This window comes from Vanacampus margaritifer, unplaced genomic scaffold (genome assembly GCF_051991255.1).
Source record: "Vanacampus margaritifer isolate UIUO_Vmar unplaced genomic scaffold, RoL_Vmar_1.0 HiC_scaffold_37, whole genome shotgun sequence".
Lineage (NCBI taxonomy): Eukaryota > Metazoa > Chordata > Actinopteri > Syngnathiformes > Syngnathidae > Vanacampus > Vanacampus margaritifer.
The window spans coordinates 35,001-40,000 of record NW_027520747.1 but is presented as its reverse complement, the minus strand read 5'-3'; positions in this window follow the sequence as shown (position 1 = coordinate 40,000).

The following is a 5,000-nucleotide window of genomic DNA, read 5'->3' as shown; positions in this document are numbered from 1 at the left end:
CAGTGAGCACATTTGGCCCCCCCATCCTGGAGCGCCATGGACCAGGGGGAGAGCGCCTCTCTTTGGGGCTTGTTGCTGGCTGTTGGCGGGGCTCCATGGACCAGGGGGAGAGCGCCATGGACCAGGGGGAGAGCGCCTCTCTTCGGGGCTTGATGCCTGTTGGCGGGGCTCCATGGACCAGGGGGAGAGCGCCTCTCTTTGGGGCTTGTTGCTGGCTATTGGCGGGGCTCCATGGACCAGGGGGAGAGCGCCTCTCTTTGGGGCTTGTTGCTGGCTGTTGGCGGGGCTCCATGGACCAGGGGGAGAGCGCCATGGACCAGGGGGAGAGCACCTGCCATAGCCGAAATAAGAGCACTATAGGCGGCCGCCCTCAGCACATTTGGCCCCCCAATCCTGGTTCTCAAATTTTTTCAAAGTCAACTTTTTTCGAAATATTTTCAGAGTGCCACCTCCAGCGGGGGCTCTCGCCTGCCATAGCCGAAATAAGAGCACTATGGGCGGCCGCCCTCAGCACATTTGGCCCCCCCATCCTGGAGCGCCATGGACCAGGAGGAGAGCGCCTCTCTTCGGGGCTTGATGCCTGTTGGCGGGGCTCCATGGATCAGGGGGAGAGCGCCTCTCTTTGGGGCTTGTTGCTGGCTGTTGGCGTGGCTCCATGGACCAGGGGGAGAGCGCCATGGACCAGGGGGAGAGCACCTGCCATAGCCGAAATAAGAGCACTATAGGCGGCCGCCCTCAGCACATTTGGCCCCCCCATCCTGGAGCGCCATGGACCAGGGGGAGAGCGCCTCTCTTCGGGGCTTGATGCCTGTTGGCGGGGCTCCATGGACCAGGGGGAGAGCGCCTCTCTTTGGGGCTTGTTGCTGGCTGTTGGCGTGGCTCCATGGACCAGGGGGAGAGCGCCATGGACCAGGGGGAGAGCACCTGCCATAGCCGAAATAAGAGCACTATAGGCGGCCGCCCTCAGCACATTTGGCCCCCCCATCCTGGAGCGCCATGGACCAGGAGGAGAGCGCCTCTCTTCGGGGCTTGATGCCTGTTGGCGGGGCTCCATGGACCAGGGGGAGAGCGCCTCTCTTTGGGGCTTGTTGCTGGCTGTTGGCGTGGCTCCATGGACCAGGGGGAGAGCGCCATGGACCAGGGGGAGAGCACCTGCCATAGCCGAAATAAGAGCACTATAGGCGGCCGCCCTCAGCACATTTGGCCCCCCCATCCTGGAGCGCCATGGACCAGGGGGAGAGCGCCTCTCTTCGGGGCTTGATGCCTGTTGGCGGGGCTCCATGGACCAGGGGGAGAGCGCCTCTCTTTGGGGCTTGTTGCTGGCTGTTGGCGTGGCTCCATGGACCAGGGGGAGAGCGCCATGGACCAGGGGGAGAGCACCTGCCATAGCCGAAATAAGAGCACTATAGGCGGCCGCCCTCAGCACATTTGGCCCCCCCATCCTGGAGCGCCATGGACCAGGGGGAGAGCGCCTCTCTTCGGGGCTTGATGCCTGTTGGCGGGGCTCCATGGACCAGGGGGAGAGCGCCTCTCTTTGGGGCTTGTTGCTGGCTGTTGGCGTGGCTCCATGGACCAGGGGGAGAGCGCCATGGACCAGGGGGAGAGCACCTGCCATAGCCGAAATAAGAGCACTATAGGCGGCCGCCCTCAGCACATTTGGCCCCCCCATCCTGGAGCGCCATGGACCAGGGGGAGAGCGCCTCTCTTCGGGGCTTGTTGCTGGCTGTTGGCGAGGCTCCATGTACCAGGGGGAGAGCGCCATGGACCAGGGGGAGAGTGCCTCTCTTCGGGGCTTGATGCCTGTTGGCGGGGCTCCATGGACCAGGGAGAGAGCGCCTCTCTTTGGGGCTTGTTACTGGCTGTTGGCGAGGCTCCATGGACCAGGGGGAGAGCGCCATGGACCAGGGGGAGAGCGCCTGCCATAGCCGAAATAGGAGCACTATAGGCGGCCGCCCTCAGCACATTTGGCCTGTCGCCGCTGTCCGCTGGCCGCTGTCCGCTGGCCGCTGTCCGCTTTATCCTTTACTTTCAGCACTTTCAGCACTTTCAGCACTTCCAGCACTTCCAGCACTTGCAGCACTTCCAGCTCTTCCCCCTCTTTCCCTTCTTCCAACTGCGGGCGCGCCGGGCGCACAGGGGCTCGTGCGGAGGGGTGTGTGTGCGTGCATGTGCCGAACAAGGAGGAGAGCGTCTCTCTTCGGGGCTTGATGCCTGTTGGCGGGGCTCCATGGACCAGGGGGAGAGCGCCTCTCTTTGGGGCTTGTTGCTGGCTGTTGGCGGGGCTCCATGGACCAGGGGGAGAGCGCCATGGACCAGGGGGAGAGGGCCTGCCATAGCCGAAATAGGAGCACTATAGGCGGCCTGCCTCAGCACATTTGGCCCCCCAATCCTGGTTCTCAAAATTTTTCAAAGTCAACTTTTTTCGAAATATTTTCAGAGTGCCACCTCCAGCGGGGGCTCTCGCCTGCCATAGCCGAAATAAGAGCTCTATGGGCGGCCGCCCTCAGCACATTTGGCCCCCCCATCCTGGAGCGCCATGGACAAGGGGGAGAGCGCCTCTCTTCGGGGCTTGATGCCTGTTGGCGGGGCTCCATGGACCAGGGGGAGAGCGCCTCTCTTCGGGGCTTGTTGCTGGCTGTTGGCGGGGCTCCATGTACCAGGGGGAGAGCGCCATGGACCAGGGGGAGAGTGCCTCTCTTCGGGGCTTGATGCCTGTTGGCGGGGCTCCATGGACCAGGGAGAGAGCGCCTCTCTTTGGGGCTTGTTGCTGGCTGTTGACGGGGCTCCATGGACCGGGGGGAAAGCGCCATGGACCAGGGGGAGAGCGCCTGCCATAGCCGAAATAGGAGCACTATAGGCGGCCGCCCTCAGCACATTTGGCCTGTCGCCGCTGTCCGCTGGCCGCTGTCCGCTGGCCGCTGTCCGCTGGCCGCTGTCCGCTTTCCCCTTTACTTTCAGCACTTTCAGCACTTTCAGCACTTCCAGCACTTCCAGCACTTCCAGCACTTCCAGCACTTCCAGCTCTTCCCCCTCTTTCCCTTCTTCCAACTGCGGGCGCGCCGGGCGCACAGGGGCTCGTGCGGAGGGGTGTGTGTGCGTGCATGTGCCGAACAAGGAGGAGAGCGCCTCACTTCGGGGCTTGTCGCTGGCCGTCGGCGGGGCTCCAAGGACCAGGGGGAGAGCGCCTCTCTTTGGGGGCTTGATGCTGGCTGTTGGCGCGTGTCTTCGGGGCTCCACGGACCAGTGGGAGAGCGCCTGTCTTCGGGGCTTGATGATGGCCGTTTGCGGGACTCCATGGACCAGGGGGAGAGCGCCATGGACCAGGGGGAGAGCGTCTCTCTTCAGGGCTTGACCAGGGCTCCAATCTTCCCATTGAAATGAATGGCGGGTGACCAGGCGTCCAAATCCCCCATTGAAATGAAGGCCGGGTGACCAGGCGTCCAAATCCCCCCATTGAAATGAATGGCGGGTGACCAGGCGTCCAAATCCCCCATTGAAATGAAGGCCGGGTGCCCAGGGCTCCAATCTCCCCATTGAAATGAATGGCGGGTGACCAGGCGTCCAAATCCCCCATTGAAATGAAGGCCGGGTGCCCAGGGCTCCAATCTCCCCAGTGAAATGAATGGCGGGTGACCAGGCGTCCAAATCCCCCATTGAAATGAAGGCCGGGTGCCCAGGGCTCCAATCTCCCCAGTGAAATGAATGGCGGGTGACCAGGCGTCCAAATCCCCCATTGAAATGAAGGCCGGGTGCCCAGGGCTCCAATCTCCCCAGTGAAATGAATGGCGGGTGACCAGGCGTCCAAATCCCCCATTGAAATGAAGGCCGGGTGCCCAGGGCTCCAATCTCCCCATTGAAATGAATGGCGGGTGACCAGGCGTCCAAATCCCCCATTGAAATGAAGGCCGGGTGCCCAGGGCTCCAATCTCCCCAGTGAAATGAATGGCGAATGACCAGGCGTCCAAATCCCCCATTGAAATGAAGGCCGGGTGACCAGGGCTCCAATCTCCCCATTGAAATGAATGGCGGGTGACCAGGCGTCCAAATCCCCCATTGAAATGAAGGCCGGGTGACCAGGCGTCCAAATCCCCCCATTGAAATGAATGGCGGGTGACCAGGCGTCCAAATCCCCCATTGAAATGAAGGCCGGGTGCCCAGGGCTCCAATCTCCCCATTGAAATGAATGGCGGGTGACCAGACGTCCAAATCCCCCATTGAAATGAAGGCCGGGTGCCCAGGGCTCCAATCTCCCCATTGAAATGAATGGCGGGTGACCAGGCGTCCAAATCCCCCATTGAAATGAAGGCCGGATGCCCAGGGCTCCAATCTCCCCATTGAAATGAATGCCGGGTGACCAGGCGTCCAAATCCCCCCATTGAAATGAATGGCGGGTGACCAGGCGTCCAAATCCCCCATTGAAATGAAGGCCGGGTGCCCAGGGCTCCAATCTCCCCATTGAAATGAATGGCGGGTGACCAGACGTCCAAATCCCCCATTGAAATGAAGGCCGGATGCCCAGGGCTCCAATCTCCCCATTGAAATGAATGCCGGGTGACCAGGCGTCCATATCCCCCCGGCCCCCCCCCCCCCCCCCCCATTGAAATGAATGACGGGTGACCAGGCAGGCGAGAGCCCCCGCTGCAGAGGCTCCAGAGGTGGCACTCTGAAAATATTTCAAAAAAAGTTGACTTTGAAATTTTTGGAGAACCAGGATTTGGGGGGGGGCAAATGTGCTGAGGCAGGCCGCCCATAGTGCTCCTATTTCGGCCTGGGCGCGCCAGAGCACCCCCCTGGAAGTGGCACTCTGAAAATAATTCAAAAAAAGTTGACTTTGAAAATTTTTGAGAACCAGGATTTGGGGGGGGCAAATGTGCTGAGGCAGGCCGCCCATAGTGCTCCTATTTCGGCCTGGGCGCGCCAGAGCACCCCCCTGGAAGTGGCACTCTGAAAATAATTAAAAAAAAAATGACTTTGAAAATTTTTGAGAACCAGGATTTGGG